This window comes from Hemiscyllium ocellatum, chromosome 15, assembly GCF_020745735.1.
Source record: "Hemiscyllium ocellatum isolate sHemOce1 chromosome 15, sHemOce1.pat.X.cur, whole genome shotgun sequence".
In the NCBI taxonomy this organism is placed as follows: Eukaryota; Metazoa; Chordata; class Chondrichthyes; order Orectolobiformes; family Hemiscylliidae; genus Hemiscyllium; species Hemiscyllium ocellatum.
In genome coordinates this window covers 23,327,387-23,354,192 of record NC_083415.1, presented here as the reverse complement: position 1 = coordinate 23,354,192, position 26,806 = coordinate 23,327,387, and the positions used below count along the sequence as shown (strand labels likewise).

General features: G+C 40.6%; 1 protein-coding gene across 3 annotated transcripts in view; it reads right to left on the bottom strand.

The window, feature by feature from the left end:
- The window catches only part of LOC132822716 (teashirt homolog 2), a 515,808-nt gene that overhangs the window by 60,840 nt on the left and 428,162 nt on the right, over positions 1–26,806 (bottom strand). The window contains exon 3 of one of the 3 annotated variants that reach the window (XM_060835993.1): positions 23,381–23,498. The exons of the other annotated variants lie outside the window; for them this stretch is intronic. The gene's annotated coding sequence lies outside the window, so the exon portion shown is untranslated. Of the gene's footprint in view, positions 1–23,380; positions 23,499–26,806 lie in introns of those variants that run through there. 3 annotated transcript variants of the gene reach the window in all.

The following is a 26,806-nucleotide window of genomic DNA, read 5'->3' as shown; positions in this document are numbered from 1 at the left end:
TCTGATGCTGCTATAGTTGAAAATTTCTCCAAAATTCAAGATTCACACATGAACAACAGCCGTGTCTCTGAAACATTGAATGTCACCTCATTATCTCAGAACTAAGTCCCAGTGGTAAGCTGGCATCTTTGGTGGAAAAAGAAAGAGTTCCATTTATAGAGCACATTAGGACATCCCAAAGAGCTTTCAGCAAATGAAGTACTTCTGAAATGTAGTTTCTGTTGTAAAGTCAGACATGAGGTAGCACAGAGCAAACTCCCATAACAGCAATGCAACAATCATTGTTTAACTTTTTTTTGTTAATGTTGATGAGGGATAAACATTAGGCAGGACAATGCTCATTTTCAGAACATTGCCATGGGTTGTTAGTTTGATGTCTCATCTGAAATGCGGTAACTTCATTAAAGCAGTACTCTCTGAGAAATGCCCTGGAGTGTCAATCTTAGTTTTGTCCTAAAATGATGTTTGAAACATAGCCGAATGTCTGAGGGAGAAATGCTGCTAAATAAGCCACAGCTTATACAAGTATGAGAGAACACTAGTGAGGGAAGAAAGTAGAACACAACTGGCAAAATACAGATAGATTGATACAAAAGTAGAGCCAGTTCACTTATTTGAACTCCCTCCCTAATGGCATTGTAGGGACACATACACCAGATGGATTGCAGCAGTTCTAGAATGCAGCTCATCAGCGCATTCTCAAAGGCAATTTGGGATGGGCAATAAATGCTAATCCAGTCACAGAAGCCCACTTTTTAAAAAAAACTTAAAAATCACACAACCTCAGGTTATAGTCCATTAGGTTTATTTGGAAGCACTAGCTTTCGGAGTGCTTCCAAATAACCTGTTGGACTGTAACGTGGTGTTGTGTGATTTTTAACTTCGTGCAGCCCAGTCCAACACCGGTGTCTCCAAATTTAAAAAAAACTGAAATATGACAAGCTTTGGCTGTGAAATTTCATAAAGCCCACAAATAAAACACTGATCACAATGTCTGATTAACCAGTACCTATTGCTTCAACCAAAGTAAAATATTTCAGGTGGTGGAAATCTGAAAGGAAGACAAGAAAATGCAGGTCAAGCCTTTCATCAGAAACAATGAAATGTCAGCAACAGAAAACACTGGATTTAATTTTATGAACTGTTACTAAGTGGGAAAACAGGTGGGTGAGCACACACGTTAAGGTGCCATGCCATTAATGACATGCCTGCCCAACGCCATAGTGCTTTGGCAAGGTGCAGACAGTTAATCAGACCCAATTGAGGGTGATAGTGAGCAATTCATGTACAATTAGAGGCCTCACCCCACCACCACTCCAATGTAACTGATGGTGCAAGAAGCATGCACCTAACTTGTGGGCTTGCAGGCTGCTAGTTAGTGAAAGGAGTGTGGGAAAGCTTCCTTCTCTCTGGAACTCATCAGTTTTGCTTTCCTGTTTCTCCCTATCTTCACTGCACTGTCTAACATGTCCCTCACCCCAAGGGTTTCCAACCTGGCCCATGAGATTTACCTGGATTTGGAGGCATTCATGATATCTCTTTGGCTTGGGACTTTTGCAATAATTGTAGTGGCTGGTATTTTATTAGTGAGAAATATCTTGAATGGGTTTTCTGGAAGACCAGCTACATTGAATGAGCCAAGTACTACATAGAATCATAGATTTCACCACAGTGTGGAAGCAGGCCACTCAGCCCATCCAATCCACACCAACGCTCTGGACACCATCTCACCAAGATCAACAGTCCTACCCCATAATCTTGCATTTCCCATGGCTAACGCACCTATCCTGTACATTCCTGAACACTTATGGACATTTTAGCATGGCCAATCCACCTAATCGGCACATCTTTTGATTGTGGGAGGAATTGGAGCACCCGAAGGAAACCCACAGAGACATGTCGAGAATGAGCAGACTCCACACTGACAGTCACCCAAGGGTGTAAATGAACCTGGGTCCCTGGCACTGTGGGGCAGGAGTGTTAACCACTGAGCCACCGTGTCACCCTTGGTGGGAATGATAACATTTCCCTGCTCCACACTGAGATATTAATAATTTTATTCTAAGTGTGCCCACCCAGAAAGGAAGTGTTTAGCATTTGATCTTTTTGTGTCACAGAGCTGCTAGCCTTCAATTGGAGACCTCCTCCATCCCTATCTCTTACTAATTAAAAGGTTGCCAGCCTAGCAGAAGAGTGCTCACTCCCAACGGTAGAATAAGGGGAGCCTTCTCTTCACATATAATCCAGCCAATTTACTCTGTTTCTCATTTGAGACAGCAGTCCAGGCCTTGGTGCAGGAGGTGGACAGGAGAAGAGTTATTCTCCACTCACCAGCAGGTTCTTCAGAAAGTGAAGTTAATGGGAGCAAGTAGATGGCAGGAGTGTCATTCTCTGAAACTGAATACAGTGTAATAGCCTTTCAGAAATGGTTGAAGGCCAGTGAATTCACCAACAAATATTGTACCCTTACAAATGACTAACTGCTAACCTTAGACACTGCTCAAGGCACCACCTGCCTTCACTCACCAACAGTGTCTATCAACAATGTATTAAATCTCACATTCACAGCTTCCTCTTAACCTCAGAAATTTTGCATTGCAGCAAACCATGAACGACATGGCTTATGTAGCACATGCTGCCAGTCGTTTAACTATGAGTGTTACAGAATCCAAATACACAACACCACACTCTCTGTTATAAATCTCCCTTTGCAATATGAGATGACACGTAAATGCAGGCAGCAGGATTCAACCAATGAGTGGCAAACATGGCTGCAAGCCCTCACGCACACAGAGGAGGCAATGCTCATCATTCAGCAGCCATGACTGAGGCTATGGTCAGTAGGGATCTGACAGCATTGTAGATGATGGTAAATGCACAGCTAGTACTTGTCACGTCCCACTGCCCTCTCATCACAGTCTCTTCTGATATACCAGTTTTGGTTAATGTATACATGATTTCCTCTTCATCTGATGCCAAACCTTCCCTTGAGTCTTTGTGCGTCAGATACTCAAGAACGGTTACCTGTGCTGTGCGAACATGAAGGAGCAAGTGGCATAAACATGTATGTTGTGGAATGTATGTCAAAGTCATTACATAGATGGAAAAAGACATAATTACCTGGAATTAGTAAGTACATTACTAATACAATAATAATGCAATGAGTTTCCTCTGGGTGCTCCGGTTTCCTCCCACAGTCCAAAGGTGTGCAGGTTAGGTGAATTGGCCATGCTAAATTGCCCGTAGTGTTAGGTGAAGGGGTAAATGTAGGGGAATGGGTCTGGGTGGGTTGCTCTTCGGAGGGTCGGTGTGGACTTATTGGGCCGAAGGGCCTGTTTCCACACTGTAAGTAATACAGCACAGGAACAGGCCCTTCAGCCCGACAAGACTGTACCAATTCCTAATCCATTTTTAGATCCACTACTCATTTCCCATATATGATTTCTATCCCTCTGTTTGCCTCCTATTTATGTGTCTATCAAGATATACCTTAAACATTGCTAATGTGCCTACTACCACTAATTCCTCTGGCCAGCGCATTCCAGGCACCCACCACCCTCTGTGTGAAAAACTTTCCCCCTCTCACCTTGAACCTGTGCCCAGTTATATTTGACCTTCTACCCACAGAAAAAGTCTCTGACTGTCCACCCTATCAATGCCTCTTATAATTTTGAAGACCTCTATAAGGTTGGCCCTCAGCCTCCGTCTTGCCAGTGAAAAGAATCCAAGTTTATCTAGCGTTTCCTCATAACTAAAACTCTCCACAGCAGGCACTAACCTGATCAACCTTTTCTTCACCAAAGTATCCATGTCCTTCTGGCAGAGTGGCAATGAGATCTGCATATAATATTCCAAATGTGGCCTAACTAAAGTTTTATACAGCTGTAACGTAAATTGCCATCATTTTAATTCAATGCCCCAGCTGAGTGCACTGAGAATTTGGATTACCCTTAGTAGTTAGTTTCTAAAATTGCTCTAAATACTCTGTGCGTGGTGAAAAGCAGCGAAATGCAGAAAAAAAAGCTCACATACTATTTCTCTTGAGCTTTTCACGGACCATCCCTTGAAGTTATGGCTGATTATTCAGAAAACTCTCATAAAAATTCAACCACTTCATTCCATTGTGAAACTTTGGTCAACTGTACTAGACTTTACTGTGATTAAAAACTAGGCTTTATTGTGGGCCTTTCCCTCATCCATGAACCATGGCTTTTCAGCCTATATATTCAAAATCAAATTTCGTTGAAAATGAATAATAGTGTTATTGGTTTTGTGTACCTATTAATTCTCCTGTACCTACTGATGTAAAATATTTTCCTTTTTTTGCATTTTAATTTTAACATTTCCGGGTGGTGTTATCATTATTTGGATCACATTCCAATAAAATGGGGCAAGGCAATCGATATAATTCATTCTCTGAAATCATGCTGGTTTGTACTGTCCTAGAACAGGATACAAAGATGAACTTCCTTTACAGTACAGAGCTGTAGGTCTGACCAGTTCCATAAATAACGATACTTTATTACAGAATGGAAGTTCAATTTTTTTTAGGTCATTTTGCAACTTAAATATTTTCCATTCCAAGCCTTTCCACTGTTTCTACAAAAAGATTTCAGCATTTTTAAGGAACACAGCAGTTCTTCAATAATCCAGCTCAATGTGGTACTTCTAAAAGGATTTTAAAAAATTAACAGCAATCAACTGTAATGCAGTTGACTCAAAATGTTTGCAGTGGATTAATTAAGCCACAGACATTCTGGGGAAGAAGAGTATATGAACAAAGGCATGTGTTTGTGTGGAGTGATAAAGACTCAGATGATTTATTTAGGCACAGTGCCAAAACCAGAGGCTTTGATTCAGACTTTTTGTACTAGACAGGCTTGGGAAAGTTGATGTCTTAAGTAGATGCTTATGGGAGACCATCGTCAGGAAGATGTTCTTAATTATCTACAGTAAAATAAAAATGTGAATTGAGACAGCCAAGTACTGGAAATGACACTGTACAAGCAGAACTACATATGAACTCAAAGCATTCATGGTTTAGTGCTAAATCTATTTACAATGCATTTGTCATGTCCTTACTTGTGTTTTTCTATATTAAATTTGTGACACTTCAGTTTTAAGCCATTAAATGTGTTACCATTAGCATGGTTTTTCTACTTGATTAAAAATATTCTATTATTTTATATTTCAAATGGTCATTTATTCTATTTCAAATAGCCGAAGGTCACAAGTCGAAAGCTTGTTTTGCTTTTGGTCAATTACAAACTACACTGTGTCTGATTTGACTCTGCATATGTGGTCAGAACCATGAGCTGCCCTGTTGCCAATGGAAGGCTGCACTCGTTATTATTTGCTTCATTTTGATGGTTCAAAATATTTTAAGCTACAAGAAATCTTTCCCTTCATCATTTTCAGGTTTGCTTTCAATAACTGTTATTATTTCCTCAATTCTCCACCTTTTTAAAAGTACTCTAGATAGCAACTAAAAAAACAAGAATAGTCTTAGCAAGACCTTATGTGAAGAGGAAGATGTTAAAGATGCAGGCCAACTCAAAACTAGGAATTTTACAGTTTATGCACATGTATAGCATTAGTACCCAATTAGAATGTTTAAAATTTTATATTTAATTAAGGTTTGCTACTCCTTACTAGTTACATCTAGTATAGCTACCAAACCTGAATGTTTTTTCTCAATTCTCATATAGTTTCTAAATTCACATGACTGTAAAAGCAGGCTAGAAAAATGCCAGTGTTTGATATGGAACGGAAACCTTTTCTCGTTGTGTTAATAATGATTATTAAAATGCCTCAGGTCTTATTCTCATATTTTTATGGACTAAAATATTTTTGTTAGCTATTGGTAGCTTATATCGTCATCATTGACATTGAGGGGAGAGAGATATATACTACAAATTACTATTATTACGCAGCTGCATCATTAAGTGGATGAGATCCACCCCATTTCCAGACACTCATCAGGGAGGCCCATCTAAATGATGAAGTCCCAAAGATGATTCTCATAAAGCAAGATTCCAATGATAAAATAGACACTTCTCTTCCCAAGAATTTGAATTGTTAGTTCAAAATGATAATGCACAAGACAAACTCATAATGAATTGGCAGCTGGTTTTATATCATGCCAATTTTCTTTTCCATTCTAGAAGTCAATAAAAAAGAAATCAAGTATAGTGTGAAAAAGGCTGCCAATTCACTATTATCCCACTTTGCATTACTGCCATAGATCAATTTTGCCCCAAGTACCTCTGGAGACGCAAACTGCTGGGGGCAAGCGTTGTATATTAGAATGGGGCACTGGCATCCTAACGTGCCGTCCAAAATAACATTCAATCCAATCACACAGAAGAAGTTGAACACAAATCTTTAAGATTAACTCCCCTATACAACATGAAGCATACTTTCTGCAGGAGACTGTCTGATCATTTATCATAACTTTGTGGGGGCTTCTTTGGACAACTAGAGAAATAATGCAAAACCAAGAAAGTTCATAGAACATTTTGTTTTCTCTTGCTATTTATTCCCATGATTGTCCTCTTTCATTCAAAATAGGTCAAACACAGTTGTCTTAGCCACAGAATTGATAAAAGTTAAATGGTTGCAAGCGTTAGTGAAAGGGATTCTGTTACCTTTCTTCCCTAGAGATGGCCAACAAGTGATGTGGAGCATGGAAGAGGCTTCCTTTTATTCAGTGTGTTGAGCAATTATGAAAAGACAATAGGGAAGCTGGCCCTCCAGTTTTGGACAAATATTTCATTTGAATGGCTCTATCAGTTCCCACAGACAATTGGTAAGTTACATGTTTACTCCTTTTAAAAAAAACTGTTAATGGGATAAGATTATACAAGGAGTATTTTGTATTCCATGAGTAAATCAGATGTCATGCAACTTCAACTTATTGCTGGCCCACTAGTAAGTGAGAACCTATTTTCAAAAGCTTGACAAGAGAAACACATTCAGACTTAGTTCCATCGATTTGTATCCCACGATTCCACAGAATTACTCAATGTGGCTACATGATGATAGAATTATAGGTACCACAAAATACCATGTTGTTGGGAGTCAGTGATACTTTACACAGCCTGCTATTTTCAATTGCAGTTGCAGAGTGACCAGCTTTCTGAAAGCTGCTCTTCAGTAAGAATGAAGTGAGCAGAGTCCTACGAATGAGGACAGAATGTGATAGTCACATAATTTCATGAAATATGTGCAGGACAAAGCAAATAGTAAAAGGAATGAAAGTAGACAAAATAAGCAGAAATAGTTTGCAGGGAGGAAAGATGTAAACATAAAGAAAATTCAATACATGTTTGTGATGATAACGTTGACAGTCATTGCTCATTCTAAACATAACAATATTTCTGGTTTGCTAGCCTGAAATTTCTGACAACAGTGCATCTTTGACGTGCTTCTTTCAATAGGAGACATTTTTAAAAGCAAGTGTTACACAGTCATAAAGATTTTTCGTTCATAGAAGCTTTCTCTTCTAGTGAAGGCAAAAGATTTTGCAATCTTTGTAACAGTGTTCTATTTAAAGTAGCTTATAACACTGAAAAAATAATTGAACAACAACTGGAAAAAATTCTATGAGTTTTTTTTAAGAACCACACTTGTGTTAGCATTAAATTCTGACTATTTCATTATGGATTAAATTGAACTTATTTTGCTTATGTTGTAGTTACCTATAACTCTTTTTAATGCAGCAGGTTTCTAATTTATGCTGACAAAACTCAAAACAAAATGGCTACTGTTCGACGTGATTCTGCAATTGAACGGCATTTGCTGAACAATACTGAATGCGTAAACAGCTACAATCAGTCAAATTTATAGTATGGTTTATTTACATATGCTAAATGTAATTTGCAATCATGTGCAGAAGCTCACTCTCTGCAAATAAAATGAATGCTTTCAATTCTTGTACTTTTTGGAGTTTTTGGAAGCTTTGGCAAGCTATAGTTCTCTGTTGCTTCCTCTGCAGTCACAGTGAGGGTTTGGAAGAAGGGACAAGCAGGAAGAGTCAAAGAATAGGAGGTTTGGTAAGAGCAAGGTTTGGTGAGAAGCTAAATCAGGGGATTGACCATATTCCTGATCACTGTCTTTACAAACTCCCTTACTGACCATACACATTTTAGTGACTAGCCCTACAGTACTGAGCCTTGCCCAGTTAGATAGAGCTGCTGACCATGGAGGCAAGGAGCAAGAGGCTAGGTTAGTGAATGGGAGAGGCTACAAGTCAAAGGGTAAGGGGTAAAGGGTAAGAGGCTGGGTTACTGAGTCCGAACATTTCTCGAAAATGGTGCAGGTCAGGTCACATGGGCCTACCTTAGACTAGAATGAAATGATGTTGAACAGAATCTTGTGACATGAACAGATGATAAAGTGAACCAAAGTAAACTGGGACACTGTTGAACATAGACTTACTGTTATAAATGATTCATACTCTGGACATACAATCATTAAGAATTGTCATGAAACACCCATAATTCATCTTGTGCAATATTCATAAAAGGATCATTCGGTGTAGCTGCATTCCTGTAGGCAGCTACACTGTGACTTTCCATACTATGGATGAAGAGAGCATGTCTAACTACAATTTCAAAGGTTGAAGCTCCACTAATTGTGTAATTTCAACAACTTCATGGCCTTTCTGAAAACTGGCTTTCATACTAACAGTTTTGAAAGTTTTCAAGAGGATTCTGAATGTGAGCGTATTTATTTTAATTTATCAGTTGCACTTTAATAGCCACAGGCACTGTCGTATGCTTCTGCTGTGGGATTGAGGGTGTGTCTACTGCAGGTGGCAAGTTTAATTGAGGTTGTCTTTATTGAATTGTAAGTGTATCACATATTGATTCTTGCTGATGTTCTGGTAAGAGATAGGCTTGAATAGCTGGGCAGATACAGCTTCCTGTTGACCCCTTCTATATGTTTTAGTAGTATTCTCACAATAAGAGTCAGATCAGACTTAAAACATTTACTTTGTTTCTCTCTCCAGAAATTCTGCCCAACCTGCTGAGTTTCTCCAGTATTTTATACATTTGTTTCATCCTTCTACACTTTTCCTCCTCCTCCTTCTCCTCATGCACCTACGTGCCTGGTTAATACTAGAAGCCTCATAGACTATGAAAGATCTTTTGGCATCTGCCAGACCATTTCCTGTAGAGTTTTACAATTGAACTAATCTATGGATAGTATCCACCATATGCAGAATTGTAGCAACAACCAATAGCAATCAACTAGCAATTAATCTGCAAATGGTTTTTAACTTTTTTTATTAGTGCTGGCGGATTAATGCATGGTTTCTGCTGCTTAATGCATGGTTAGTTGTGTAATTTTGAGAGATGTCAGCTAATGTATGGACCTCCAAAATGACGGTGCTGCCTTTATATTGTGACCCACCAGCTCTGCACACCTCGGTTAGAAATTAGGTGCGCATGTGCCTCTGCCAAAATGGAGCAGAAGCCACTTCAAATGGCACCGGCAGTACCCAACCAGTGAGCCCCACTGAGCTCAGATTTGAACCCTTTGTCTCATAGGCAAATACAAACTAAATCTTATCAAATAAGATACAATTACCACCCTGAGTCTCTTTTAAGAAAGGTGAAGAACCAGAGGTAAACTTCCAAGATAAAGAGTTTTCCTTCAAACTACAAGAAAATGAAGCAAAGTTCCAAATACAAAGGAAACTTGATTATCCGAATACCAATTATCTGAAAATCAGATTATCCAAAGGAGATCTCGAGGTCCCGATAGAAACATTACATCAAAGACGTGTTTCTAGCAGTGATGACGTCTTTTGTTTACAATGATTAAACAGGCACCGTCTCCAAATGACTGACCTCCCGCCCACTCTCTCTTCCTACACTTCACCTGGAGTTCTACAGAGGGATGTACCCTAAAACCCCCTTCCCAGGAATTATCTCTCCAACATTGTCCTGTACAGGGTAAACATGGAACCTGGCAAACATTTGCAGCAAAAAGTTGTGTATATGGCTGTTGGTGTGTGTGCGCACTATTTGGAGATTTACCCCACAAAGGCAGCTGTCACAGTAGTCTTGTTGTTGCTGTGCAGCCTGGCTGCCCCAGAGCGGGGCCGGGGGTGGACGAGGGGTGTGGGGGGGGGGGGTGGTTGGACCGGGTTTGGGGGCAGGTTAGTAGTGTGGGGCACTGTTGGACGTGGAGGGGAGAGAGGGCGCGGTGTTGGGGGCGGGTTCCCACACTCTGCGAGCTGTTGCAGTCTCCTGAATGGGGAGCAGACTTTAAAACTCCGAGTAACAGAGAAAAGGCATTTAATCAATTTTCTGAATAATCGATTATCCAAACGAAATAGTGCCCACCCATCACGTTTGGATAATCGAGTTTCCACTGTATCAGGTAAGTACTTTATTCTGACCAATTGCATTCCACAGATGATATAGTGATAAGTTGGACAACACTGAAGCTATTTACATTTGATCTTCTATGCCTATCTGTAGCACCTTCAATCACATTTGTACCTAGTCATTTAACCAACGCATGTTACACAATTAATCCAAGCACTTTCCTGAAGTGAGGTTCCACATTGTGCAGGAATAATAAAACCTACCATTAACAATTAGTCCATGTCACATTTGATTGGGCCATGGAAAATTCAGACATCAGCTTTAAAGGGATGATTGGCCAGGAACAGACTGCCTTCAATGATTCCCCATGCAGTGACTAGACTATGCAGTCAGGTGGAATGTCTGCTGTTCTATCCCTCCTGACATTTCAGCCAGCCATATAACCAGCTGTTTTACCAACATGTAAAAAGCTGAGCCTCATAGCTGGCTAAAACGTCAAGAGTCTGAGAAAACTGAAAACATTAGTTACTGGCTCCTATTTACGTCGGTTGATCGGTGAAGAATTAGTTTCCGCTGAGATGTTCTGATTAAACAGCATTTACTATACTAATGTTTCATAGTTCTGCAATCACAGCCAGAGTTAAATAATCTGCTTACTCATACATTATCCAACCCTCTCAGCATTTTAGAGACCCCCATCATTCTCCCACTCAATCTTCTTTTACTGTGTAGATAAATGTAAGGTAATGCACACTCATGCAGCATACTTGATAAATGTGCACACAATGAGTGATTATCTGTTAGTAAAAGTGGAAAACGAAGACTGGAGTGTGATTGCTGATCATTCACAGAAATTATTACAGTAATATCAAAATTGAAAGTAGAAACATTATGATTTAGTCAAACATAACATGTTAAATATGCATTGAGGATTCTATGGCATATCTTAGTTTTATTTTCAATATGAGTGTAATGAAACTTGTTTGATTATAATGAAAAGTGATTTTTTTTTCATCACCTTTTCTCATGCTGTAGAACAGAATGCATAGAGGACTATCAAGCATCAACTGGAGGTAGTGGGACTGATTCAAAGCGGCTGACACAGGACTACTTTGAATCTGCCATTGTAATCAAGGTAGTCTTAATGGAGATACCCATTGAGGAACATTGATAAATTGAACAGGTATTTTGCAGTGATCGCCATATAAAGGATTGTAGCAATGTCCCAGAATCACAGAATGCAATGGAGTGAGGAACACGAGCAAACTGCAGTAACTAGGTAAGTGTGACTGTGCAACTTGTTGGAGCTGCACAATAACAATTCTCTGTGTCCTGATGGACTTCGTCTTCAGGTATTATAAGAAAAAGATCTTCTGATCGTCAATGCAACGGTTTTAAATTTCCCAACTTCCCTCAATTTGGGGATGGTTCCATTAAATGAGAAGAGTGAATCTATCTATTCAGTTTGAGAGAAGGAAGCAGACAGCAGGACATTTAGTTTAACATCTGTAATAGATGTTAGAAGTCATGATTATATTCATTATCTTAGAAAAAAAACTGAAGCAATCAGGCAGAGTCAACATGATTTTCTGAAAGGGAAATTTATTGGAGAACTCCAATAAATATCCATTTGTAACCAATGGATATATTCTAGTAGATTATGAGAAGGCATTTAATAAGGTGGCACATTAAAGTTTATTCCCAAAAATCAAAGCTTAAGATGTAGGGGGTAGCATTTTATCACTGATAAAAGATTAGCTCACTGGCAGAAAACTGGCAGTAGGCATAAATGGGTTGTGCTTTTGCTGGCAAAATGTGCTTAGTAGTGCATCAAAGTGCAAGGACTTCAACTTTTTACAATAATGACTTGGATGAAGGTATTAAAGCTATGGTTGCTAAATTTGGTGATGACACAAAGACAGTCAAGAAGCTAAGCTGTGAAAAGGATATATGTAGACTAAAAAGGAATGTTGATAGGTTAACTTAATGGACAATGATCTGGTAAATGTAGTATAATGTGGCAAAATGTGAAATTATCCACTTTGACAGGAAGAATGGTGAGAATTTGCAGAATGCGGAAATGCAAAATAACTTAGTTGCCCTAGTGAATGAATCATGAAAGGTTAATATGGAGGTACAGCAAGTAATTAGGAAAGCAAATAGAATGTATCACATATTACAAGAGAAATTGAATACAAAAGTATGGAGGTTATGCTTCAGCTATGTAGGGCACTGGTGAGACCACATCTGGTGTCCTGCATTAAGTATTGATCACCTTATTTAAGGAGGATGTAAATGTTTTGGAAGCAGTTTAGAGAAGCTTTATAAGATTAATACCTAGAATGGGCATATTAATTTGTGAGGGAAGGTTGGACAGACCAGGCTTATATTCTCTGTAGTTTGGGATAATAAGAGGTGACTTGATTGAAGCAAATGAGATGCTGATGAATTTTGACAGAGAACATGTTTTCTGTCCTGGGAGAATCTAGAAATAGAGGCCACTGTTTAAAAATAAGACATTTAAGACAGACCTAAGGAGAATCTTTTCCTCACAGAGAATCATGAGGGTTTGGAACATTATTCCTCAAAAGTTGGTAGATGCAGAATCTTCCAATATTTTTAAGGCATAGGTAGATCGATTTTGGATAAGGCAGAGTAAGGCTTTGGGGGAAAGGCAGGAATTTGGAGTTAAGCTCATCATCAGATTGGACATGATCTTAATGAATGGTGGAGCAGGTCTGATGAGACAAGTTGCCTACTCCTATTCCTAATTTGTATGTTTATACAACTTACACAGAAGGCATTTGAGAAAGCCAATTTAACAAGGAGGAAAAAGAACACACAGAGACCTGGAAAACACATGAATATTGCTGCTGAGTGCTGTTACTTCAACTCCCTCTATGTCTTGCAGTATATTTCTGTTTTTCTTAACTTTCTGCCTATCACAGAATTCAAATGTATTTGAAAATATGTTGTTTTCTATTTACAACCTGAAATAAACAGCTGATCCTTGTTGCACTAGATGCTGGTATCTTCTGCATACTACACACCCACATAAAAACTGTGATCACGAACAAAAGTGTCAAAAATCATCAGGCACTCCTAACGAGGTAGCTGATGATTTTTGACAAATAATGATGAATATATTAACTTACACAACACTATCTAGCAAGACAACCAATACTGTACTTGCGAATTGTTTCCACAGACATTTCAATTCCTCTTCTTCTGAACTTCCTGAAGTGCACACTGTGCAAGATAATAATAGGACAGGTAGGGGACTTAGATCCACACCAACCACTGTGGCTGCTCTGAAGCAGTTGGTGAATAATAAGTTTGAAAGCTCGGGAAAGCTAGTTGCAAAAACACTTGCAAGTTGCACATCGAGTAGAATCTAAATCTGTATATTCAAAAGGGAATGAAAGCCGAAGCAAAGCATTTGAGCAATATTCCATACATACTTCTTGATAAAACGACGTAATGGGTACATTGTCTGTCTCCTTGCTAGAATGCAACTTCAACTTGCATTAAGTCTAGCCTTCTATCTATGGTGCTTTCCAATTAGTAAGCAGCAAGTGGAAAAAGCTTATCGTAATTTGGACTCTTTTCTCTGTCAGAATGTCTGAGGCTTGCAATTCCATGGTGCGTCATGATCACAAGGCCTCACTGTCCCAGCTCATGTCATCATCATAATAATACTGCAGTGATTGGATCCAGGAGGATCTTGTTGGCTACGATACCCCTGACTGGGGTTGTTAACCTGAGACCTGGCTGACCAAGAAAACAGGGGATTTAGAATCTCCTCAGTCCAGCAGACTGACTCTGAACTGGCTGGCCACAGCCAGTGTACTGTGCACAATTAAATAAAGGGTGACTTGGTGACAGGATACTGGCTTCTGTGCAGTTATTTCAACTATTTTGTTGTTAATGAAATGCAATGTCTTTGTTTAAATAGGTCCTTCTTTCAAGAATGACATGACTGTTTTGGGTATTTTTCTCCACTTCTCTGCCCTGGAGAAAAATAAATACCTTCTATAGTTGAATCAAACTGCACTTCTTAGATTTGCATTTGGACTTCCAACTCTCCAATTTTATCCCAGAATGTCCAGGAAATCGAGATTCATTATCAGAACATTGTTGTACAGGTTAGGTGGATTAGCCAAGCTAAATTGCCTATTGTGTCCAGGGATGTGCAGTTTTGGTGGATTAGCCATGGGAAATGCAGGGTTACAAGGATGGGGTAGGGCTGTGGGTGGAATAGAGTAGGGTCTGGGTAGGAAGCTCTTCAGAGGGGCGATGGAGTCAATGGCCTGCTTTCACACTGTAGGGATTCTATGATTGTCATTAGTAACTTGGGTGAAAAATCATTTTGTGTTTAAAAAGATTTTTCTTCTCTGAAATCTTTTTCTGTTAGTTATAAAAAAAATTGGACATGGGGAGAAAAGAGTAATCTCATTATGTATTGAAAGGTGATGTGTGGTTTTTTAAAAAAAATAAGTTTTGGTCAATAGCAGGACCCTGGTGGGGCATGATGAGTTTAGGTAGGTGGAGGTCAAGTGATGAAAACTCCAGGAGTACACCCTGAATTGGCAACAGGAGTCTGAACAGAATCAGCCGAATCAAACTCCAATTCATCATTACTGTACATATGTTATTTAATCTCACCCTTAATCTGTGAATAGAAAGCAAGGGCAGACTGAAATCATAAAACCTTCCTGAATCATTGAACAAATAAATTCGTGAAACTGACAAGTTTAATGGTCCAGAATATTAGAGAGCAGTAAAACCTGAATACTCAAGTACTACGTAAAACAATAACTGATGAAACATGAAAATATTTCTACAATGGCAAGTTTGTCTGGAGTTTGCTCATTTCATTATCATGGCAATAACAGTAGGAAGGACTAAACTGTCCACATCCTGTGCTGGCACTGTTGGAGGCTAGGGAAAACCAAGAACTCAAGAGGAGCAAAAAATCAGGACCACGCACAGACACATCCCTGTTACCTGAACTTTCCTAGGGATGGGTTAGAATCAGACCAACTGCGCACTCCATGGAAACGAGCAGCTAATTATGCTGGTTAAGACCCCAATCTGATGTGAATGTGTGTCCTGTTAGGTGTTTGGCCTCTGGCAGAGTAGGTCCCTGTCACATGTGGATTCACTACCTCAGTGTAGGCCACCTCTTGTAAATGGATGGTTTATTGAAGCCGGAGGCTCCATTTCTCCTTTGATGGATTGCAAGGCCAGCAGATGGGTTTCCCTTTCATCTCAAAGCACCCGGTTTCCCCGATTTCTATTTTTAGTTTGGTGCTGCTGTGCTACTCAGCAAGAGAACCCTCATTCTGAGGGATCGCACATGGGCTCTCACCAAACCCACTGTTCCTGAAGGGGTTGTGAAGTCACCTCTGTGTGGGCTGCCAGCATTGAGAACCTGCCCTCTATGCTTAATAGAGCAGCCAATTAAGCAGTGGCCTCCTGGAAGACTACCTGCAGCTAGCAAATGTAGGCACAGGACAGGACAGGATGTCTATTTCATCCCAATATAAGAATCCACAACCCTCTGATAAAATCCTGTCATTAGATTTTGGCATCTTAGAAACAACAGCCAAATCAATTGACTGTTTTGTTGGCTTGTGAGGAGAAGGGTCAGGATAACTGTTCAGATTGCTTTGTCACAGGGTCAAAATCTAATCTATAGATTACCACCATTTTCCAAAACACATTGTCATAATAGACGAAAAGGACCTGTCACATGAGGGGGATTTGTTGGCAGTAAACTCTCACACTACATATAACACAGTTTCGGGGAAGTGCCTCTGTGACTTTCCGTTTATTAAAATTGAAAATAAAGAATTCTCTCCCTACACTGTGCTCCTGAAGCCCTAACATACTCTATTCCTATGTCAAGGAGATTAGGAATATAGTCTATGAACCTGAAATCTCTGTATGACTTCCACAAGAGCAGAGGCTATCTGTATCTCAATTTCCTCTTCTGCTTTACCTTTCCCATCAGCAAGAAAGCTTGTACACTGTTCAAGGTGATCTAGCTGAGAAGGGGAACCTGCCAATATGAAACAGGTACTTCCAGCTATGAATATTGCAAAATGCACCAGATCATGTGCTATCCACAGGTTTGGATGTCATTGCAATGTGTACTTTTCCATTTCCTGCTACAATCCAATGCATTTTTATCATAAACTAATGAATTGAGAGTCAGGCAACTGGTATGTGGCTGATTTACTGCTGCATAACCATGTTCTGACCAGTGAAGAGAAGCTTTTGCTACTGTGCAGGTGTTGTTCAGTCTGTAAGAACAGCAGCAAAAATACCAGAAAGGAAGTAATGCTGAGCTTCTTTTTCATTATTATCCTGCAGCTGTCTGTTAAATATACAGGCAGCTTTCCTACCATTAAAAAAAATTACTTTCAACTGCAATTCAGGTTGGCGGACCCCATTAAGTATAACAACTGTAATATCCATGAACTGCAGAAAATGAGGCACTAAAGATGATGTTTCCTCAGCAATCACTCCACCACCAATCAAAAGTCCAAAACTATATAATATTCACAACTTTGCTGCTGTGGAGTCAATAATCTTTCTACTACACTGAAGCAATGAGACATTGTCTGCGATGTCATGATATCATTGCACACATTACCTGAATACTAACTAATTATTTCTTACTTTATTTTCTTTCCAAGCCTTAAAGATTTTTATCCTTTATACAGTTAGTCATTTATCCCCCAGGAAGCTTTTGAATGGATACTGGACACCATCTGGCACCTCACCCAAGTGGCAACTACTCATTGATGAACCTTGACAGTAAAGATCAGTAGGGGGATATTGCAGCTGAATCAATTCTGTCCTCAGCCTAAGTTTGGAAATGGACATGTCTCATGTAATCTCTGGCTGACTGAAGCACAAGGAAGCCAATGGCAATCCATCTCCAACACCACCACTAAAATTAATATTGGTCAAACTTGAGCAGACTTAGTGTATAATGATTAACCATTCACTAGACATACTTGTTGAGCTATTAGACAATGAAGTTATGAACTTCCCACTTGACAAGTATCTTCAGAGCTTCCAGTGAGTTCTGAAGAAGGGCCACTGGACGCAAAATATTAACTCTGCTTTCTCTCCACTGATGCTGCCAGTCCTGCTGAGTTTCTCCAGCTATTTCTGTTTTTGTTGCAATGTGGTAACTGTTCTAGAAAGTTTACAAGTCATGCATTAGGTGATTTACCCAGCTTGCACTGAGTCATTTGCAGTCCACCAGAAGAAAGCCACTTGGCAATGAGCATGGAATCAGCAGACATCTATCATAATTTTGCATAGTCCCTGACATACAGATGTGCCAGGCTCTGCAGACATGGTTCACATAATCTTGGCAGTTGTACTCTTGTTCTTGACCACTCTGCTATGCCTGTTTCCATGAAGTGGACACAGAACGTACTATGATTGGGATGTTAACATTAGTCAGTCATTTATTCACATGGTAGTATTGCCACCTGTTTTGCAATCCCAGCTTTCTCTGGGATGAGGAGCTTAATTGGAGCCAAAGCCTAATTGCTTCCAAAGTGAGGTACATTCAATTCTTTCTGCAGATGTCTGAAGATCAGTGAGTGGGAACACAATATCTATTAAATTCCATAAAATTTCCTTCTACAATCTATACTTTCCCATACTGGAGAAAATATATAATTCAGACTCAGTGTCATGATAGAGTGTGAAATATTCAGTTTGAAGATGACAAAAAGTAAGCAACTTTTAATTAAGAAATACACTGCAAAACACAAGGCAGCAGCTGTCTGAGGTAAAGATCCTATCACTGGTCAATTTGGAAAATTTGAATGTGCCTAGAAACACAAATGTATTATCTGAAACCTCTTCTGCTGTTTAGTTTGCTAACTAGTTTCAGCAGTTTAGTTTTTAGATGGCTGTTCTATGAAAGCACAAAGATGGCTGCCTTGAACTTCCTACATACATTTGGCACACGACCCATGCCCTCCACCTTCTCCTTGATTTTGGTTGGCAGGCCCCCAATGCCTAATCTTCACCATGGACATTCAGTCCCTACATATGTCCATCTACTATGGTGAAGGCCTCCAAGCCCTTTGTTTCCGCCTCTCCTGCAGCCCCAACCAGTACCTCTCCACAGACACATCCATTCAACTTGCGGAACTGGTCCTCACCCTCAACAACTTCTCCCGCGAATCCTCCCACTTCCTTCAGACAAAAGGGGTCACTCACCATGGTCACCTGAATGGGTCCCAGCTATGCTTGCCTCTTCATCGGGTATGTGGAACAGTCCATCTTCCACAGTTACACTGGCACTATCCCCCACCTTTTCCTCTGCTACATTGATGACTCTATCTTTGCCACCTTGTGCCCCATGAGGAGATTGAACTGTTCATCAACTTCATGAACACCTTCTATCCTGACCCCAAATTCACCCCGGACACCTCCCTCCCCTTCCTGGACCTCTCTGTCTCCCAACTCAATATGGACATCTACTTCAAATCCACCAACTCGCAAAGCTACCTGGGCTACACCACCTCCCAGTCCCTAACTCCCAATTCCTCAACCCCTGCTCCCAGGAGGAGGAATCCCACTTTAGGACATACCATATGGTCCATCAAGGACCACAATGCCTTCCAGCACCTCTCCTCCATTTCCCAGACCTCCGGCCCTTGAACCCAACCCTCTGGCCACAACAAGGATAGAATGCCAGCCCCCTCCTCCTCCCTGCTCCCACCCCAGTCCTCAGCTTTCACCCCAAACAAGCACCAATATCCTGACACAGTGTATTATCCTCTGCCATTTCCTCCAGAGATATATTTCCTTCCCCACCGCTTTCAGCATTCCACAGAGACCATTCCCTTGGTGACTCCCTCATTAGGTCCATGCCCCCCACCAACCCACCCTCAACACCCGGCACCTTCCCTTGCTGCTGAGAGAGGTGTGAAGCCTGTGCACACACCTCCCCCCCCACTCCCCCCACTTATCTCCGTCCAAGGCCCCAAAGAATCTTTCCACATCCAGCAGAGATTTACCTGCACATCCAGATACCTTATCTATTGTGTCTGTTGCTCTTGATGTGGACTCCTCTACACTGAGGAGACAGGATGCCAAATCGCAGGCCATTTCAGGGAACATCTCTGGGACATACCAAATAACCCACCACCTGTGGTTGACCACTTCAACTCTCCCTCCCACTCCACCAAGGACATGCAAGTCCAGGGCTTCCTCCACCGCCATATCCAAGCCACCTGACACCTGGTGGAAGAAAACCTCACCTTCCACCTTGGGACCCTCCAACCACATGGCATCAACATCAACTTCACCAGTTTCCTTATCTCCCCTCCCCCTACCTCATCCCAGATTCCACCCTCCAACACGACACTGCCCCCTTGAACTGTCCTACCTGTCCATCTTCTTTCCTACCTATCTGCTCCATCCTCCGCTCTGATCTATTACCACCTTCACCTACCTATCGCTTGCCAGCTGCCTTGCCCCCATCCTCATCCCCATCCTCCTATTTGTCTCTCAGCCCCCTTCCCCCATCCCTCACATTTCTGATGAAGAGCTTATATCCGAAACATCGACTCTCCTGCTCCTCAGATGCTGCATGACCTGCTGTGCTTTTCAACTTTAAAGTCTTTGGTGCTGATTTGTTTTACTGTAATAGAGTTGTTTTCATAGGAATTTGACACCACATGATCACATTTACTTTTTTTCTTTTATTATATTATTTGTATTTCAATGAATAAAATTGAATAAAATTCTTAGTTACCAAATAAGACTTGAAATTGTCATCCAAAACATCGAAATAATAATAGAGCTCACTAAAGTCACTGTCACTGATAGTCTGATACTTTGAAATGCAAACACGATTTTTATTGCTGATTGTCTTTTCTGCTTTCAACTGATATTCTTTTTGCAATTCTGTACCTGAGGAATTAACTTGCTGCTATTAAATTCATTAAGAAATTTGTTAACTCACTTTTAGAGGACTTATAGGTGTTCCTCACTATAGTTTTTCAAGTAAACATGATTCTTGTTTTATCTCTTCACTTAAGGGATCAAATCTGTTCTGGGTGTCCAATAACCAATCTCTCTTCGTTAGGAATTGACTTTGATTTCTCCCCATGGCTGTTAATGTACCTTTACTGCACACACTAATTTTTAAAAACTTGCTTCCCCTATTCCTGGGCGTAAAATCATTTTTGAGACTCAGTGTTTTGGAGTTTTCTCTGATGACTGTTCTGTTTAGAGATGTTTCCTTCACAACAGTTTAGCTTTGTGGGTTTACTGGCTGCTAGCTGATCTTAGAGGCGTACTTCAGAGTTTATGAAATAATGAAATAAATTTAAAATTCTCTTCTGCTGATGAATGGAGGTCTGTTTCTTGATCTTCACTGTGGTATGATTTTCTAGTCAAGATGAATCCTGTTGCTGTCATCATATTTTATTGTGGACTCCAAAATGAATCAAAGCATGCTGGGAGAATCATCAAACTCAGCAAGGATCAGTAAGGACAGGAGACAGGCACATGGATAGTGTGGCAAAGGCAGGAGCTGGAGAAAGCAGGAGATGCATGCTTACATAACCTTTAGATTGTAAATTGGAAGAGATTGTGGAATGAGGGGGAATTGAGGTGAGAGATATGGGGGCCCATCACCTTTAGCAGTCTCAGCCCCGCAGTTGATCATGGCTGCAGTACTTTAGCTGCTCTAATAATGACCACACACTCTCCTCCATGCAGGCAAGGATGTGTGGTCACAGCTGGATTCCAAGTTTTAGACAGTGCAGTCTCTAATTATGTGTCACCTTATTCTTTCAGAGAAACAAAAATATATCAGTAACATTGGCTGGGTGATGTGGTTGTCACTGGTGAGTAACTGACAGTTTGTACAACATATAATTTGTATCTATGAGACTTGTAGCAGTGCTAAGTGTGTGTTTTTTTAATTCATTCACAGAATGAGGGTGTCACTGGCCAGGACAGCATTTAGTCCCCCTCTCTAATTGCCCAGAGGGCAGTTGAGAGTCAACCACGTTGCTGTAGGTCTGGAATCGCACATAGGCCAGATTAGATAAGGATGGCTATTTCCTTCCCCAAAGGACATTATTGAACAAGATGGGTTTTTCCAACAATCAACAATAATTTTACAGTCATTGTTAGACTGCTAAATCCAGATTTTAAAAAATTATTTGATTCAAATCTGCAGTGGAGGAATTTGAATCTGTGTCCCCAGAACATTATCTATATCTCTGGATTAACAATCCAGTGATAATACCATTAGGCCATTACCTCCCCTAAGAATGATGAAGATAGGAATGTTTGGTATAAGTCCTGATTGATACAGATCATTTGTAAATGAGTAGTGACAGAGGCTGTGTCTTTTGAAGATTTGTTGAATGACTTTCAGCCCTTGAATAAGGCTGCTGAGCATCTTGCACGTTGTGTCTGTGTTGGAAGTCCAAATTCTGGTACTGATTACCATAGGTACCAGTACTACTGCTTTTTCAAATGCCTTTTGTCCTACATCCTCTTCACATCCAACGCAGCCATGAAGAGCACTAGTTCAAAGTCTCAGAACCTTGAATCATGTTGTTGTAGCATTCTTCATCCTGCTTCAGAATTTATTTTAGAAACCGTTCCAGCACCTGTGCCAGTCAAAGTACATTTTTCATTTCAAGCCTAATTTAGTACAAACTACCTTTAAGTGGTGCTGGCTTTATTCACATGGAGGCTCTTGATGAGGCCTACAGCTACTCAACAGTGTGACTATTGTTGGTTGCATGCATCGGCAGAATGGTTGACTTGGTGGATAAAGTCTGAAATGAAGCTGGTGAGTACTGGCACCTATCAAGGGATTAAACAGTAGCGATCAACAATGTGTTGGCTGGAAGCAGACAATGTTTTTAATGCGGGTTTGGGAGACACCAACCTTTACATTCGGGTAAATATAGTTGATACTTGTCTAATCTTATTGGCTGCCTTGCTTTTTCTGACCTGGAGCTTCCCTAGGTCACAGTGACTTTTTTTCCTCACCACAATTCATCCAAAAGCAGTCCAGCCAGCAAGAAAGAATTTCAAGAGGATGTCATGTTCAGATCAAGTCAATTTTCCATTATCTCTTTCACTAGTTTGCAAAACATCATCCTTGAAGCCAGCCTCATCCACAAAGCTGGCAGTGTCAAATGCATTAGTCCCCATTGCAACAGTCCACTAATTGTGCCTGTTTGTTGGCCTTCAAAGATGTTCAAAATATTACAAGTATCTTTTTAGATACAAAGATAGATAAAGATGCTTTCTTTATGATGAATCCATTTTCAACAGTATTGATAAAACTGCTCCAGGGCTGGATTTCCAGAGGATTGGCAATCCTATGGATTACCGTCCGCCCCCTGTTTTCTCACAAACAGAGAGCGCTTCACATTTCTGACAGGCCATTCCAATCAGGGCTCCTCCCAAAATGCAGAGCATACTTTCATTCTGATAGTTGTCCAAGGGTGCAGAACCCTGAGTCAAGTAGGTAGGAGGCAGAAAGTAGCTGCCGGGGAGGAGGCTGCCACATGGACAGAGAGATGCAAGAAGGCCCGGTAAGTGATGCAGCTGCTGGGTTGGCCAGGGGCAGTGCCTGGTATGGATAGGTCTGGCAGCGGAACGGGGAGGGTGGGTGTCAGGTCACAGATGGGGAAGGGAAGTGGATAAGAGGCTGGTCGGGTTATCAGGTCTGGAGTGGCAGGAAAGGGGATTTGGATGGGGTAGTGCAGAAGGAGATGGAGGAGGAAGGGGTCCTGGAATTGGGAGTGGGGTCTAGGGTGACAGCTCCCAGGGAGAAATTGGGGTGGGGGTATGTCAGGTCAGGGTCCAGGGTATGTGAGGTGAGTATGTTAAGTGACTGGTCACGAGTTAGATTATGTATTTAATCATTTAACTTTTCCCAAGTAACCAAGTACTTAATTTCATTGAAACCCCGTAATTTGCCATTTGAATGGATATTTCCAAGGGTTCCAAAGGTCGAGAGTTTGTCCAGTGCCCTTCAATTTCCTGGGCAATTCCTTCTGAGACTGCTACAGGGTCCTCATGCACAACTCCAATTTACACTGGAATAACAACTGGCTGGCCAATGGAAATCCGGACCTAATGCAAAAAAAAATTACAATGAACACATTGCTCAGTTGTTCTGGTTCATTAAAAATTCCATGTTGATATTCAAATATGTTTGAGCGGAAACAATTCTGAGTATAATTTGTGCTCGGCTTGGCTGATTGTGTCAGAACCTCCTGTTAGGCTGCACATAAGCCTGGTTTTCCTGAACACAAACCAGCTGCCCCACGGAAACCAATACTGCAGCAAAGGCCACAAACGAGCTTTAAGTCTCATAAAAGAATGCAAAGGGCTTTGTACCCATTCCAGGTTATTTGCAGGTTTATACCTGCAAGACTAAAGACGCCTTCTCCTTTAAAGACTGGACAACCTCAAGTTCACAATACACTACAATAACATGTTGGACTATAACCCAGTGTTGTGTGATTTTCAATGAGACAATGGAAGATTATGTGCATTTGGATAGGACAATAAATGTTACAGGTTAAAGATCTTTTATTTCCTATTGTTGATACCGTTAAACTGGAGTGCTACAATTGATGTCCTTTGATTTCTCTCCTTGGTTACTTGAAGCAATGTGTTGAAGATTCATTCTTAATTCTTGAAGATTTTAGGACAATCTGGGTTGATCAGCAATACAATGTCTTCTTCATGCATAGGTTGAGAATGCTTTATTTTCCCCGACCTCAATGGTGGACATTATTTCCTTCTCACTATATTGGATCATAAGATGCTGCTTTGCATTCAAGAATTACCAGGCTGTAAATTCTAATAGTACTGGATGATATTCAGACTCAGAATGAATAACATCTAACGCTCCCATCCCTCGCTCTTATGCACTGAGATTTCCCTCCATTGTATCTACCTTTAGATATCACCGTTGATAGAGCTGGGGAGGGAATTCTAAATTCTTCAATTACTCCAGGTGTGAGTGCTGCTCAAGACTTAACTTGCTATAACTAACAACTAATCCTCACTATCAAAGCCAAGATTGGACTCATAAGCCATCTGAGAGCCCATAAAAAGATCAATGGAATGAAGACCATCATCTTTGACCTCGAGGGATAGCCAGCACAACAACAATTCCCCACCAACAAGGTAGTCTTTAATGCAGATTCCTGGTTGTCCAGAGAACATTAAGAATGAACACATGTGTGGGGTTCGAATCAATTGCAGTCCAAAGTATACAGATATTGCAGATTCCCCTCCCTAAAGGAGATGAGTGAACCAATAGATTTTGACAAAAGTAAGACAGCTTTCATATGCTTTTCTCAAATTACCAGATCTACATTTGCTGATTTTGCTGTCACATTGGCACAGGAGGCAAAATAATAGCTTATTTGGTAAAAGATAATGTGCACGTGTACCTCAACATTTGTTTTTGTTGCTTATGGATCTGAGGTCAAAACTAAAACAGCAACAGACAATATTTTTCAGTTGGCTGCCACTGAATTTGATAGGAGAATGCCCATTACACTAAAAGTTACTGTTAGTACATGATTTGAGAGTTCTATCACTCAGCTCCGGTCATAAATTGATGTTTTCAACATACAATGATGGGACTAAAGCACCAAATCACACTGTACTCAGTCATTGCAGAAATGTTCAGCATCGGTTGCAGCATGTCACCCTGTGACAAAATAATTTTGCAAACCTGTTCTAACTTACTCTAAAATGTGCATTTAACTTTCAATGTAGAATTATTAATAAAGGTAATGAGTGGGAGGGCTGTGTATGGAGGAAGTGTCAGAATGTCCTTGAGTTCAACAATGCTGTGTGCAACCAGTCCTATTTAGCCTCAATGTCAACATGACGTAGAGGTGTTTGAGAAGGACACACAATATTTAGATTGGACTCACCACTCAGTTGTTGTATTAAAATGCATGCACATTTTTGAACAATGTCATACATTATAAAAGGGTTTGAGAAATTTGTATTTAATTATATTTTTAGCTCTGTACAATTGGAACTTCAGAGTTAAATCTGAATTTTAAAGTTTGGAATCCCATGTTGAATTTAGTTTAAATAGAAAGGGAGAGGGCACTTAATAACAACAATGCCATGGACACTTAAAGCACAAAAAGAGACCATTTCAGCTTCCTGTACTGGAGCCAACTCTTCAGTGTTAACCAACGAGATCCACTCCATTGCTCTTCCTTCAGAGCTCTACATTTTCCCCTTTCCAATTATATTATCCAATTCCTTTTTCAAATTACTATTGACTATGCTCCTTCAAGATCATTCAGATCCTGGCAACTTGGCATGTTAAAAAAAAGTCTCAATTTCTCCCATGGACATTTTGCAATTATTTTAATTGTATATCCTCAGTTTGTTGAGCCTCATGGCTCTGGAAGTAGATTCTCTCTAGCTGCTTTATCAAAATGCATAATAACTCGAACATCTCTATTAAATCTTACTCGACCTTCTCTACTGTTGGAAGAGCAATGCCAGCTTCTCTCATCACTCAACACTATTGAAAGCTTGTGTTCCTGGTACCATTCTGCTTTTTCCCAAAGTATAGTAGCCCAAATCGGACATGATACTCTGAGGCCCAACATGGTTTATAATTATTTCCAATATTTTCTTTGTGCCCCATTATACATTTGTTTTTCTCTCCCTGGGTGGAAAGTGGTGGGAAGAGTGTATAATTGAGCAGGTTAGTTAGGGAGATACTCACTCCTGACCCACCACCTCCGCTATTAGGTTCTGTGAATATTACTCACAGAATATTGCCCTTAGGTCATCAACTAATGGACACATCAAGGAGGGGTTATTGTTTTGTAGTGGTAGTCCCCTTGACTTTGGACCAGGAGGCCTGAGTTCAAATCCCAACTGCTGAGGTGTGTAATGACATTGCTGAACAGGCTGATTAGAAAATATTTGAACATGTATAGGCCTCGATTTTCTATGAGTTGAAAAATATGGTGCTGGAAATACACAGCAGGCCAGACATAAGCCTTTCTTCAGGAATGAAGATTCTCTTGCTCCTCGGATGCTGCCTGGCCTGCTGTGTTTTTCCAGCACTACATTTTTCAACTCTGGTCTCCAGCATCGGCAGTCCTCACTTTCAGCTACTCGATTTTCTATGAGTCCAATTACTTGGCAGATAAGAAAACTGGCTCCTTTCCATCTAGGATAGCTTGCTTCTTGGTTTGAGGAGCCTTTACTGACCACAAATTAGGGTGGCACGGTGGGTCAGTGGTTAGCACCGCTGACTCACAGCACCAGGGTCCCAGGTTCAAGTCTAGCTTTGGGCAATTGTCTGTGTGGAGTTTGCATATTCTCAGGTGAATTGGCCGTGTTAAATTGCCCCATAGTGTTTGGTGCATTAGTCAGAGGGA